At 44.7% G+C, this 15,508-nt stretch overlaps 1 pseudogene; it reads left to right on the top strand.

Annotated features, from left to right (window-relative positions):
* Positions 1–9,491: 9,491 nt before the first annotated feature.
* Positions 9,492–10,785, top strand: LOC101593953 (annotated as a pseudogene).
* The last annotated feature ends 4,723 nt before the right edge of the window (positions 10,786–15,508 follow it).

Genomic DNA, 15,508 nt, shown 5'->3' with positions numbered 1-15,508 from the left:
AACAGTTCATCTGTGACCTTTAGTATTCTCCTAGCTGCACCTCTCCTGCTTTTCATCCAACTTTATGTGGGTGCTGGGCATTGAATGCTGGTCAGCAGCTTCTCTTTAGAATCTGAACTGTGACGTACTTCCCCATGGCTTTCTGTCCACCTCCATTTTCACGGTGGGCATTTCTCTTTTGGTTTCCTTCCTGTCCAGAGCACACCATGGCCACCCCCTTGGAGGATGTTTCTACTTCCCCTGGCTCCAAAGGGTTTCTCCAGAACTTTGTGTCACCTGCTGGTCTTTAACCTTTCCCAACAGGTGTGGTGAGGCGCTCTGCTCCTGACTGACTACATCCTTTTCCGGAGGGACCTCTTCCAGGGACGCGCCGTGCTGGAGCTGGGCGCAGACACTGGGCTCACCAGCGTCGTGGTGGCCACGGTGGCAAGCACTGTGTACTGAACGGGTGAGAGCGCAGAGCCCCAGGCGAGGGGTGGTCAGCGGCACGGAGTGTGGCCAACCGAGGAAATGGGCCAGGACACTGGGGTTGGACCATGACTCTGTTGACATTGCCAGACACTTCTCCTGGTTCCGTTTTTCTCAGTGCTGTCCAGTGGCCCTTATCACCCCATATGTAGTTACATTGCAGTCTTTACAGCCTGTATTGTAATTATCTTTCTCTTTTCCTTTGTGCATACACCCAAGGAACGGCTGAAGACAAACTGTGTACAGTACAAGTATATATAGAAAGTACAATTACTATGTGCACACAGTGTTCTGTACTGCCAAAAATGTTGAAAAGCATTTCCGCAAGCATTTTCCCGTGTCACCAAATGCTGTTCTAAGAGTGACCTGTAACACCTAGACCATTTTTTGCCTTTTAAAAACATTTATTTATTCGAGAGAGATACACAGAGAGTGAGTATGGGCACACAAGGTCCTCCTGCTGCTGCAGACAAAATTCAGGAATATGCACCACTTCCAGCACCTGGCTTTATGGGGATAAGGCCATGAAGCTTTGCAAGGCAGTGCCTTTAACTGCTGAACCCACTCTCCAGCCCTATTTTTTTTTTTTTATCTTTCAGTCCTTCTTGCTGGATACTTGGGCTTCCTGTATTTTTCTTCACATTTGTCAGTTTTTCAGCAATGAAAACCTGAATACTTCATAACACTGCAGTCCTTACTTCTCCTGACAAGAGGTAATGCCACAGTTAAGGGGAAGAGTAGGCACCTCCAACTGGAAAGAGATCAAAGGCTTTGGGTGACGACATGTGCTCTTGGAGGTATCCTGCGAGGGGAACTGACTTGTCCTCACTCAGCCTGGCGTCCGGGGAATGTGGTTCCTACCTTGGAACTCCTATACTCCTCCCAGCAATAGGGAAGCTGAGGCAAGGGGATGACTTCAAGTTTCAAGGCCAACCGGGACTACAGAGTGAGATTTTTGTCCCAAATAACTAAATAAGTGCTCAAGTTCCACCACAAACTATCCGTGTTTCTAGCCTCCTACTTTGTCACAGGAAGTGCTGAGGGTACAATAGCATGTCGAGTCTCAGGAGAGCAGACCGCATGTCACACCACGTGGTGGGTCTGTGGAGAGAGGATCTCCTGTAAGCTGAGTATGGAGGCGTACCCTAATGTCAGGTAGTGAAAAACGCAGTGACCCAAAACCTAGAAGAGAGGCACAAGCATTTCCTTGGTATTTATGAGGATAGTTGTGTACGTGAAGTGCGGGAACTTCACCACCCCATCAAGTAATGCTATGTGATTCTTGTTGTTTCTGTCCCTGAGGAGGCTAGCCTATGCATGTCATGTTTTGCCATGTTTAACCAAGTTTATGTCTCATGTGTAAAACGGCCCTATTTCCTCAAAAATCTCCAAAGTTTATCATGCTCAAACGGCTGCTGGCTCCTTTCTAAAGATGGTTATGTGGACATTTAGCCTTCAGTGTATATGTCTGTGTCTCTGTGTGCAGCGTGCTTGAAGGATGCACAGTGTATGCACACGTGTGTGCTGATATGCACTCTCTACACACACACGTGCAGAGGCCAGCGGGTGTCTGGTGTCCCCCTCTGTCACTGACGCTCCTCATTTTTCTCAGACACCAGCTCTTGGTGAGCCAGGGGCTGCGGCTTTTCCAGCGTGACTGACCAGCGCGCCCCGTGGGTAGCTCTGCCTCTGCGAGAATTCTCAGCACTGGCACTGCACGCGGGCATGGCGACGCCCAGCTTTGTGCCCCGGTGCTGAGGATCGAACTCGGTTCTTCATGCTCGCGCGGCATGTGCTCTTGCCCACTGAGCCATCTCCCCGGTCCCGCAGTTTGGTTTTCTGAGACAAGATGTCACCGTGGAGCCCAATCTAGTCTTGAGCTTTGGGTCCTCCTGCCTCTGCCTTTCTCACATGCACGAGCCGTGGCAGCTGGAGCTCTAAATTTTAAGGGAATTATGTTGTAGTTGTTTGGGAATTGTGACCTGGGAAGTGTTGGGAAATGATAAGGAGGGAGAAAAGTCAGTCATCTGAGTACTAGGAGAGTGAAAATAAGGGCAGTGACTACTTTAGGGAAAGTGAGGAAAAGTCTGGAAGGAGCCAGCTCCGCCGAGTGAAGGAACAGATTGTGGAATGTGTGTACTTACTAAGTGAGGCCCAAAACGCTCAGGGCCTAGCCAAGTAGACATTATTGTGATGCTGGTGGTGCTGGAGATTGACCCTAAGGCTGTGTGCATGCTAGTACGCACTACCCCTGAGCTACAGGGGCAGTACTGCTTCTGCTCTTAACTTCGTCTCGCAAGGAGCCCTGAGGACATCTCTCTCCCCCAGGTTCCATGGTGGGAGGATGGCATCTCTCATTCACAACCTGCTGGTCTTGCTGTCGCCTGGAAGGATTCTTGCCAGGAGGCGACGCGCCCGCCCCATGGATCAACAGTAGGAGCATCCTGCAGGAATCCTGAGTACTCATCAGTCTCCTTGGCCCCGGGCAGCCACTCCAAATGTGAGTCTCCAGCGACATTGATGACACCTTCACTAACCCGATCTGCATCGTGCAGCGGTCTCACACCACTTCTGAAAGCGCTTAGCAGCCAGCTAGTCCCCCGCCTGATTCAGGTCGCACCCACAGGCTTGAGCACTTACCTGTGCGCTCATTTACCTGCACAGATGTGGACCATGTTGTATTCTCTGGCTGTGCTGGGGGTTGGGCCTGGGCCTTAAAATGCTAGGTAAATGCTCTGCCACTGAGCTCTGTCTCCTGTCTCTGCACAGATCTCACAGGTTAGTAAGCCAGAGCTTAGAGAATTATGTTCCCCAAGGTCACAGGGCTCAGAAGTAGGAAGTGTGTGGGTCGAAGCACAGGTCTATCTCCTCCTCACTGAAACCCAGTGTTCCTTCCCTTCAGCTACCCTGGGAGAGCTGTCGTGTGACTGCAGGTCAGGATACCTGTGCACGCAAGACCTGGCTGTGCCACTGTCCTGGAATCCATAGATGGGCTATGACTGGTCTCAGCCTTCCCCGCCTTCTTCAGGCTTCAGGAACTGATGGCACATGCAAAGACAGAAGCTTTGCTTTGGGGCCTGGAATGGTGGTGGAATCTCCAGATACAGAGGTCACCCTGCAGTTGATGACTTCTTGCCAGGGTAAGGGACAAAAGAAAAGTGAACTTTCTCTCTACATCCCCTTCGTCTGGGTTTCCGAGAAGCAGGAAAGCTTGACAGTGAGATCAGGGAATCTGCCATCCATCCTCAACCTGGCCCCAGCACCTCCCCCTGAGCTCTGCATCCTGGCCTGTGAAGTGGTAAGGCCACTGGTACTTCCTTCTCAGAGCTGCACTGGGTAAGGAAGCAAAGCCCAGAGCAAGATGTCCAGCCCTCAGGCCGCAGTCACCCAGGGTGAGCCTTCCCTTAATCCTTCCCAGTGCTCGCTCACTCACTAATGGTCCCTTTCTGTCTTCCTGATCTCTACTAATAACTTTTATTTTAACTCACATACGAATCTAAGCATCTGAAGCTAAGATCTACATATGAAAGAAAACATGTGGCATTTTACTTTCTGAGCCCAGGTTACCTCAATTTGTATAATCTTTTCTGGATCCATCCATTTATCCAGTTGTGAGCAAATTTAATGGCTAATTTTAAAAAATCTTCAGGGGCTGGCTCAGCAGTTAAAGGTACTTGCTTACAATGCCTGACAGCCAGCCTTAAATTCCCCAGAATCTATTTAAAGCCAGATACACAAATTAGCACGTGCATCTGGAGTTCATTCACAAGGGCAAGAGGCCCTGGCATGTCGATATTCTCTTCTCTATCCCACTAAGAAAAGAAATTGCAAGCTTGGCTAACTGTCAGTAGTGGCCATTAAGAAAAGGCTTTCCAGGTGATTCTATGCAACCAAGTTTAGGGACCATCTCTGGGCAAGGGTGCAAGGGTGGTTCTGTAGGCATCAGTACTGACAACCCAGAGTCTACACTGACACGTACTAAAAGACAATCTTTGGATGAGCATGGCACCTGAGTGGTTTGCGTGTGTACTAACGTTTAAGAAGCAGTAAGTTAGACCATCCCAGAGACAAACACCAAGTCTGTCATCTCTTCCAAATCCCATTTCCACAGGCCCCACCTCCAGCTATGGTAACAGGTAGGCTGTTTCTGTCAGGCAGTGGCCATCTTGCCTCCTCATGGAAAAAGCCAGTGGAGACAAAAGGTTGAACCTAGGCCATTCATGCCTGAAGCTTTGAGTCATTTGGGAAAAATGAGTCCGAGTTCCTTCTTCACCTTTTAAATTAGGTTGGTTGGTTTCTGTATTTGCAAGCAAATGAATTCTAATGGGTAATGGGATATTTGTGTTCAGTTCATGCAGCGTTATCACCTGGATTCTGCTCATCACAGCCCCTAGACCAGTGAAAGAATCTCATAATGCCACACCTTCTCTAGCCATGCTATCGAACCCCTGTTGGTGCTGGGCAGGGTTTCTAGGCACTAAGCATAGAATGGCAAATAACATGGGCCGGTTGATGTGTAACTTGTATAGGCTTGGATTCAGAGGGTTTATGATGAGGTCCTGTATTATGGATGAAGAAACCAATACTTAGAGATGTTGAACAACCTGCCCAGGGTCACCCAGGAAATAAGAGGTGGGTTCAGAATTCCAACTTAGGTCAGTTTCACCCCTTAGGCCTGGGATAAAAATATAACCCATAGGTTTAAGTCTGGCCAAAAAAAAAAAAAAAAATCTAGCCAAATCATGCCAAAAGATTTTGTTACTTGGACCACAAATATCATTGTGTTACATTTTATTTTAGGTTTGGAAGATTAACCGGCATTAAATTATTGTATATATGGATCGGATGTGTTAGGTAGTCTTGCAAAGTTGTAGGTTCTGACAATAGACTGGGTGGTGCGTCATTCAACGCTCCATGGGCCACCTCTCTAACGTAAGTTTATTTGCTGCCCCTGCTATAAACGATCTGAGATATCCTGCTATCCCCTGTCATCCTCATGTTCCTAGTGCTTAGCACAGAATCAGTCATGGGTCATCTTTCTACCACATCAGAAGTAAGATGAGAAGTGTTGCCCAAGGTAGCTCTGATGACAGTCATCCATCCACTTGACACTTGCATATCTGAGAGCAGAGCACAGCAGAGCCAGCGGATAGAAGCAGCTCTGGAGAGACTGCCCTGCTGGCCTTCTTAATTTCTGGAGAGAAAATGCAGGCAGGGGAAAGTATGCAGCACGGGGGTAGAGCGCCTGCCTGTCATGCGTGAGGTCCTATTGATTCCTAATTCCTCAAAAGAAAGAAAGAAAAAAGAAAGAAAGAAAGAAAGGAAGGAAGGAAGGAAGGAAGGGAGAGAGAGAGAAAGAAAGAAAGAACGAAAGAAAGGGAGAGAGAAAGAAAGAAAGAAAAAGAGAAAGAAAGAAAAAGAGAAAGAAAGAAAGAGTGGGAAAATACAATCAGTGCTATAGATAACGCAGAGTTTAAGGCTGTCAATGTTAGGGAGCAAATCAAGGATAGAAAGAGATGTGCCTGGGAGGCCTGTCATGCCTGTCAGAAGGGCTTCGTTGCCTTAATAATGAGGAAAAGAAAACGGTATAGGGAGAACAGTCGTGTGCTATTGGACGTCTCCTATGTGGCAGACACTGCTGTGGGCCCATGGCAAGGAAATGACATGCTGCTCCTGCCCTCAGAGAGCTCACACTCTACAGGAGATTCAGTGGGGAGATAGGTAAGCCCAAGATGCTGTAGAGAGATAAAATAGCAAACCGAACTAGGGGAGCTGGGGAAATAGCTCACTGTTAAAAATGTTTGCTCTACCCATTCATTCTCTTTCTCTGTCTCTCTCCCTCTCTCTCTCTCTCTCTCTCTCTCTCTCTCTCTTTCTCTTTCTCCCCTTTCTCTCTCTGTCTATTGCTCTCAAATAAATAAAGAATAAAGAAAAGATAAAAATGCTTGCTCCACAAGCCTGCCAACCAGAGTCCAGATCCCAAGCACATAAAACCAGATGCAAAGTGGTGCATGCTACATGGAGGCAGAGTCAGGAAAATCCCAAAGTTCACAGGACACCTAGTCTGGCCTTCCCAGTGTCAAAAATAGAAGAGAGCCGGGTGTGGTGGCGCACGCCTTTAATCCCAGCAATCGGTAGGCAGAGGTAGGAGGATCACTGTGAGTTCGAAGCCACCCTGAGACTCCATAGTGAATTCCAAGTCAGCCTGGGCTAAAGTGAGACCCTACCTCAAAAACCAAAAACAAAAACTAGAAGAGAAACTCAGACCCAAGCATAGTGGAAGGAGAGGACCAGCACCCTGAGATTGTCTGTCCTGTGGCCTGTACACATATACTGTGACACACATGCACACCCAGACACACATGCAGCACACACATACCACGTATTGGAAAAAAAGAGATAAGAAAATGGTTATTATCCCAGTTAAAAAAAAAAAGTTGACAGAGGACACAAATAGTTCGCTGTATCTGGGAGTAATGGTAGCAAATAGCTAATCAAATGCTAATTAAGACACCTAGTCGTACCCAGTAGGCTTGAAAATAAGAATGTATAATAGAAAATGTTAGTAAGAATGGGAAATAGTGAGTGTGAAAATCAGGGTGGCCCTGGAATGTCAGTCACAACTGTGCAAAATATGGAGTAAGAATTTACACTGCAGTAAACCTTCCAGAATGGCACTCAGGAATCACCGTGCACAAGGGAACTCCAGACAGTGAGAACACAAATGACGTCATGGATCGGCATTCGTTGAGGTCCACTCATACGGTGTGGCAAAGCCATTTACTATCCATGGTAACTGGGGTTTGCGTTCACCCCTTTCCATGTCTCCTGCACCTGCCTGAAACTAGGAGGCAATAGAGAAGATCCCTGGCACATGTGTTTGCAAGGTTGAGTTATTGTGTACTGCCCTCTTGCCAGATGTTCAACAGCTGCCATAACAAATTACCCACACCTCAGTCAGGAGACCCCAGATAAATTTATCCTAGGAGCCATTAATGTCACTGAGCCAAGACCACGGTCTCCTCAGGGTTCACTATTGTCACTAAGGAGATTTTTTTCTTCACTGCTTCTGAGGACACTTGGCCTCAGTGCCATTTCAGTCTCTGTTTCCATCCTCTTTCCTCCTTCCTCCCTGGAAGTCTGTGTCTTCCTCATATTATGATGTAAGTCACTGGGTTTGTCAGCTCCTCCTCCAACGAAGGAATGTATCTCAAAACCTTGAACTATCTACATGTACAAAGAACATATTTCCTTATTTACTTAAGGTCTGATTGGACACGCAGTGTGAGAAGGACACTTGTCAATCTGTGGGTTCTCCTTCACCCTCGAAGTGACTGTGATGATTTGAATGTGAAATGTCCCCCCATAGCCTTGTGTGTTTTGAATATTTGATCCCCTGCTGGTAGCAATTGGGAATCTTTTGGAGTTTTTGGAAATGGAAACTTGACACAGGAGGTATATCACTGAGGATTGGCAGTTGACCTTGAGTTTTATTAGTCCATCCCACTGGGTGTTCAGGGATAAATCAATCAGATTACTTCCCTCCTGTGCTGCAGTGACAAGATGTGACTCTCGGCTGTCTACTCTGCCATGTGTCCCCGCCAATATGAAGGTTCCACTCCGCACTATAACCTGAAATAAACCCTTTCCCATAAGCTGTTTTGGTTGGTTGGTATATCCCACTATCCCATCAAGAAAACAGTAACTGCTACAGAAACTTGGTAATGATCATGAAGCTATTTCTGTAGTGAAACTGATCATTTGATGAAACTTGAGTGTAGGAGGTATATAGGAAGATTTGGAAGTCTGGATGAGAGAAGTCTTGCAGTGCATTAAGCAGAACTGCAAAAGGCCATTCTGGTGAGTTTGAAAGATCTTAACATTGAACTGTGGACTGTGGAGCCTCAGTATATGAGGTTTCAGAGTGGAAAGAGACCTTTGATGGGCTGGTCTGGAATCCATGTGTGATGTTCTGGTAGAGGGAGAACTGTGGACGGTGAAGGCATGCTTTATGAGGCTTCAGAGAGGAAAGAGGACTGCTGGGCTCACCTACGAGCAGTGTGGAGGGGGTGGTGCCTTCTGCCACGTCCTGGCGATGGAGCACAGCGGAACGGTGCAGTGGGCGATGTGCAGAGGTCGAGCGACGGCAGAAAGTCAGCTCTGCTACCGTTGTTGAGGAGCCGGCCACCACCGAGGACGGAGCAGCTGCTCTGAACCGGGAGAGCAGGACTGGTTCTGATTGTCTGAAAGGAGACTGCTGAAGGCGTTGCCTGTCCTCAAAGTCATCGTTATCCACGCTGGATCTACAAGCGTGGCAGGCCTGCTGGGACTAGTTTTTGAAGTTTGACACAGGCAGGAAATACAGGGCCGTTGAGTTCAACCATGGTTTCAGGACAGTGTGAGGCGGAGTAGAGGTCCCTGCAGGGAGGTCCTTGGAGGCCCTTGAATGGAGCTCTGAAGATGAACCTCGGGTGGCAGTGCAGACCCTGGGATTAGGAAGAGGCCAGGACTGCGGGATGGCCACCAAGGACAGCTGCAGCCTCAGGGTGGATCGGCCCAGACTGCAGCCAGCACAGCTGGAGGGGTGGAGAGTCCACAATACATTCTAGAGCTCAGAGGGGTTCATCACAGGCCCAGATGCCTGACATGGAACTGCAGGATTTGATGCTTGCTCTGATGATTTTTCCCTCATCATGATCCAGTCTTCCCTTGGTATGCCATCTTTTTGCAATAGGAATATGTACTCTGTGCTTTATATATTGGAAGGGTAAAACTTGTGTTTGATATTACAGACTCACAGTTAAGAACATGTCTTAGCCCTGCGCTTCCAGCCCCGAGGCGTGGGCTGCAGGAGCCTGGGCTGCTCTGGGCACAGGCAGGCGGGCTGGCAGGCAGAAAGGACCAGGCTGGACTAGAGGAAGGAGGTGGGGAGGGAGCTGAGCCCACCTCCTCCTCCTCGCTGTGTGGAACGAGGCCTGAGCATCTGCCAGCAGGTGTCCAAGGCGAGGCCCCGGCACAGACCCATGGTGGGTTTCGGCACTAACCCAAGGGCCGGCCACCTGCCCTCCTTCGTGCTGGCGGGGCTGCTGGTGGAGATCGTCATCCTTGCATTAAACTGCTGGAGCATCTCCTCCCATCACGTTGTGCTTCAGGAGGAGGTGGCCGAGCTGCAGGGCCAGGTCCAGCGCACCGAGGTGGCCCGTGGACACCTGGAAAAATGAAATTCCGACCTCTTGCTCATAGCGGACACTCATAAGAAAGTGATCGACCGGAAGGATGCAGACTACAGCTGCCTCAGCAGCCATCTGCAGGCCAGAGAAGGCCTGGCGAAGAGATGTGAGGGTGGCAAGGTTAGACCACAGAACAACACACCTTATCAGACGGCCAGTGTACATCATTTACAGGAACAACTTGCTGAGCTGTGCCAGGAGTTTCTTCAACAAGAAGATCAGCTTCAAGACTGCAGGAAGAGTAATACATATCTTGTGAAGAGGTTAGGCTATGAAAGTTTTCAGAGTGGACAACAGATCAAGGAATTAAGAGCACAACATGAGGAAAATATTAAAAAGTTAACAGACCAAATTTTGCAGGAACAAAAGCAGGAGGTCCCCAAGGCACAATCAAACAATGGAAAGGAACTGGGCATAAATGATCATGTAGTATCTAACAATATTGCAAACATAGCTGAGAATGCTGCAAATGCTCAAACAATCATATTCCACAGGGGAAAGAACAAATCAAACGAGTTGGAGATGCAGGCACGCCTGGAACAGAAGAGAATGGACTAGCAAAAGCAGACGATTTTCCTGCTGCTTTAAAGAAGCCCCTGTTCTAATTTCTCCACATGAAAGTCATCAAGCAATCTCCCATCTCCCAACTGGACAACCTCTTTTAGCAAATGTGACTCCAGGCTCGCGTGTAAACCACAGTGGAAATCCTGGTACTGCCAAAAAGAACACTTCCAATCCCCTCCAGCATTTAATTCCAGATTCAAATTTGAAGAGAGAACCGAGAATTCAGACAGACGTACTAAATCAGGCCACCAAGGACAGAGTCAGTGATTTCCACAAATTGAAGCAAAGCCGATTCTTTGGATGAGCATGAATCCCCCGTTGATCCACAGCATGGCTATAAACTGGCAGATTGTAATGGGGGATGATGGTAACTTGGTGAGAATGGGGCAGACAAGCAGGCTGAGTGGGCTTACCATGAGGAAGAGGACGGCGAGGTGGAGAGGAAGACGACCAGGATGATGAGGAACAAGAGCTTCAAACTGATCCTGCAGATTATGGGAAATATTGCAATGATGTCCTTTAACGACTAAAGTAAAACTCTAGAAAACCAAAAGTGCTATAAAATGGCATCATTTCTACTTTGTCAACTTTAGTTATAAAAATCAGTTGTATCAGTTGTAAAAATACAGTGTTACAGATTTAAGAAAAAACTTTAATGAAAAAGTCTATGTACATATGGGTACATTTTCATATTGTATTGTCAAAGCAGAAATGGTTTTGCTTATGACACAGTTGAGCCAAAAACAGTTAATCTTTGCATTTAATGCAAACTACTGTATATGCCACATTTTATCAAGCCCATCTTTATTCCCACAGATAGACCCGCAGGATAAAGTCGTCGTACGGGTTACATGTTGCACATAGCATAACCATGGTGAGAAGTTATTCAGCTGAAAATGGTTATGCACTAATATATCCCAGCAGGTGTTCTGTCTACCCTCATCTAATGCTTGTCCAGGAGTTATACGAGAATAATGACAGAAGAGAGGGGAGCCTGAGTGCCAAACCCAGGGCAATGTGTACAGAGTCACCTCCCCCTGCTCCTTTTTCTTTCTAACATGACGATGTGTTTTGGTAGATTAACTTTCAGCTGAATAGAATCATTTCATCTGCAAATAATGACAATTTGATCTCTCATTTCCAATTTTTATCCTTTTTATGAGTGTCTCTTGCTGTGTTGCTATAACTAAGACTTCCAATAGTATATTAAATAGAAGTGGGGACAATGGACACTCTTGTCTTGTTCCTGAATTTAGTGGAAAAGCTTCAAGTCTTTCCCCATTTAGTATTATGTTGGCTGTAGGTTTGCCATAAATAGCTTTTATTATGTTGAGATATGTTCCTTCTATTCCTAGTTTCTGTAATACTTTTACCGTGAAGGGATGTTGGGTTTTGTTGAATGCCTTTTCTGCATCTTTTGAGATGATCATGTGATTTTGTCCTTCAGGCCATTTATATGATGTATTACATTTATTGATTTGCATATGTTGAACCATCCCTGCATATCTGGGATAAAGCCTACTTAGTCAGGGTAAATAATCTTTCTGATATATTTTTGTATTCTATTTGCCAATATTTTGTTCAGAATTTTTCATCTATGTTCATAAGGGAAATTGGTCTTTAATGTTCTCTTTTTGTTCTGTCCCTGTCTGGTTTTGGTATCAGGGTGATGCTAGCTTTATAGAAGGAGTTTGGTAGAATTCTTTCCTTTTCTATTTTATGTAAAAGTTTGAGAAGCAGTGATGTTAATTCTTCCATGAAGGTCTGGTAAAATTCACCAGTGAATACATCTGGGCCTGGGGATTTTTTAGTTGGGAGACTTTTTATAACTGCTTGAATCTCCATACTTGTTATAGGTCTATTTATATTTAGATGGTTTATCTCATCTTGATTTAATTTTTTAGGTCATATGAATCAAGAAAATCATTCATTTCTTTCAGATTTTCGAACATAGAGGCGAATATATTCTTAAAGCATGTCCTTATGATTTTCTGAATTTCTTTCGTGTTTGTTGTAATGATATCTTTTTCATCTCTAATTTTATTAATTTGTGTCTCTTCTCTCTTTATTCTGGTCAGATTTGCTAAGGGTTTATCAATCTTATTTATCCTTTCAAAGAACCAACACTTTGTTTCATTGATTCGTTGAATTTTTTTTTTTTTTGTTTTTGGTTTCTATTTCATTAATTTCTGCCCTAATCTTTATTATTTCTTCCCATCTACTGATTTTTGGTTTGCCTTGTTCTTCTTTTTCTAAGGCCTTAAGGTGAAGCATTAAATTGTTTACTTGTGAACTCTTAATTTCTTAATATAGGCACTTAGAGCTATCAATTTCCCTCTTAGGGCTACTTTCATTGTGTCCCAAAGGTTTTGGTATGTTTATTCTCATCATTATTTGATTCTATGAATTTATTGATTTCCTTTTTGATTTCTTCAATGACACATTCATCATTCGAGACCATACTGTTTAGTCTCCATGAATTTCTGTATGCTCTGTAGTTTTTCTTGTTGCTGATTTGCAGTTTAATCCCATTGTGGTCAGATTAAAGTACAAGGAATTATTTCAGTTTTCTTGTATTTGTTCAGATTTGCTTGTTATTATTGAAAGGTATGTGTTTACTCTTGTTTCATAGTGCTTCCTGTTTTCCCTTTACTCACTAGTTTTAAGTGTTATTTAAGTGTCGTTTATTTTTCCCTAATTCCTCCTGTGTGTGTTTTGCTTTGTCTTCTGCATGAATGATTCCTTCAGATATTTTCTGTAGAGCTAGGTTAGTTGTTATACATTCCCTTAGCCTGTTTTTGTTGTAGAATGTCTTTATTTCTCCACCAATTTGGATCGATAGATTTGCAGGATAAAGTAATCTTGGTTGACAGTTGTTATCTTTCAGAAATTGGAATACATCATTCCAAGCCCTTCTTGCTTTTTAAGTTTGTGTTGAGTACTCTGCAGTTATTCTGATGGGCTTGCCTTTGTAGGTGACTTGCTTTTTCTCTCTAACTGCTTTCAATATATTTTCTTTGGTTGGTGTGTTTAGTAGTTTAATTATAACATGTCTAGCAAAGTTTCTTTCCAGATTTTATCTGTTTGGTGTTCTAATAGCTTCTTGTATCTGCATTAGCATTTCCCAATTTGGGGAAATTTTTCTTCTATGATTTTGTTGAAAACACCTACTAAGCCTCTGGATTGAAATTCTTCTCCTTCTCCTATACCTTGAATTCTTATGTTTGATCTTTTCATAATGTCCTGGATATCTTGAAATTCCCATTCATACCTTCTTATTAGCTTGTCTTTATTTTTGTTGGACTGTATTAGGTCTGCCACCTGGTCTTCTAGTTTAGATATTCTAGTCTCTCCTTTATCCATTCTACTCATGAGACTTTCCACAGAGTTTTTTATTTGACTGACTGTGTTCTTCAGAGCTAGAATTTCAGCCTGCTTTTTTTAAAAAAAATATTTCTATCTCCTTACTCGTGTCTTGTAATGACCTCCTTATTTCATTAAGCTGGTTTCCTGTGTTCTCCTTCAGGAGTTTGTTTTCTTCTTTAATTCCTTTGTTTTCTTCTTTGATTCCTTTCATTTCTTCTTTCATTTCTTGGAGTATAGATAAAATCATTTTTTAAAAAATCTTTGTCAGGCATTTCATCTAAAGCAGTCTCATTGGTGGTCATTTCTCATGGGTTTATAATTTTTGGTGGGATTATAATGTCTTGATTCTTTGTGTTTCTGGTATTATAATGTATCGACTTTTGCATCCTGAATTGATTTGATGCTTGGGTTTTCTACTTATCTGCAGTGTTCTTAGATATAGCAATTCGCCTTTATATGCTTTCAGGATATGAATTTAAGGTGCCAAGTGTAGCTCTTGGGCCCCAGTCCAAGCGCAGAAGTAACCCTAGGTGTTGAGTTTGCTTGTTAGGCAAGTATTTTAGTGGACTGGGTGGAACAATTTACTGACAAATTCTAAAGTTCAGCTGAGCAATATACACATTCAATAAAAACCAGCACAGAGTATGCAACTGTGGGGATTAAAACAAACAGATAGTCTTATAAAGCCAAAATCCCTAAAGGTGTGTGTTGCTCTACACCCTAAATCCTGTCAGCTGGGAGGTAGAGAATTCTGTTCTGAATTGGGTTCCAGATCAGTCTGGATTTGAATCAGACCCTGAACCCAGTAATGACAGAAGCAAAAGGCAAAAGCCCTATAAATCTGAAAGCATCAAAGGTAACACATAACCTGCCCTGACACGGAAAGAGAGATTGGCTCTTCCAGTGCAGGCCTATGTACCTGGTTTTTTGTTTGTTTTGAGTTTTGGTTTTTTTTTTTTTTTTTGCGGGTTTTGTGTGTGTGTGTTTTGTCAGTCAGCCTCATTACCTTTTGGGGTGTCCACCTCCATCCCTCCGTGATGTGCTGTGGCTGGAGTTCTGATCAGCTGTGCTGGATGCGCTGACACTGGGGGATGAATGCCAGGAGGTTCGTGGGTCTGATGGTCGGGGGATGGGAGAGCGCAGGAAGCCTGGAGCTGCTCACCCAGCCCCGCCTGCGGCCCCGCCAGGAGCTCCGTAGTTGATCTCAGCTGTCTTTCCTTCAGATTTCTTGACTTCGCAGGGAGGCTGATGAGGTTGGAAACCCCCCTTGTTTGGTCTCTGCTGCTGCCGCTCTGCACCTGGCCGGTGACGTCAGGTGGGTGTGTGGATGGTGCAGATCGGCAGGCCACACGCACCTCGGTGGGATTCTAGCCGCTTTCCTCCTTGCTGGTGGATCTGGGTCTCCCCTGCTTCTCCACTGTGTCTGAGAATAACCTATACTCCTTCACTTTTCAGAAGAAGAGGCTTTTTTGCTGTGTTTTTGCTTAACTCCCTAGCTGCTTTTGTGTGGCTCCTATCTTAAGGTTCCCTGTCTTACCCAGAAGTCCTCTCTTTCTGGTAATTTTAATAATCTTAAAAAATAAAATAAAATAAATCTTATTTGGTTAGACTATTAAATAAGGCATGTTAACGTTTTTTAGAACAAGTCAGCAAAATAAAATTCTGGGTGTTGTTGGACATTGTTCCACACATACATCAAACAGGCCAAAAATAAATAAAATAAACAGCAACTTCATAGACAAAAAAAAAGGAAAAACAGAAACCTTTTATCTTTGGCCTTTTTAACCTTCTCATACAAACCAACTACTTATAGTACAGTTAGGTACATACACAAAAAAAAAAGTTACTGGAATGCTCAAAATAAGATTTTTGTTGTTGTT

This window comes from Jaculus jaculus, chromosome 11, assembly GCF_020740685.1.
Source record: "Jaculus jaculus isolate mJacJac1 chromosome 11, mJacJac1.mat.Y.cur, whole genome shotgun sequence".
Classification (NCBI taxonomy): Eukaryota; Metazoa; Chordata; class Mammalia; order Rodentia; family Dipodidae; genus Jaculus; species Jaculus jaculus.
The sequence above is the reverse complement of the archived record's forward strand: the minus strand, read 5'-3'. Positions and strand labels throughout refer to the sequence as shown.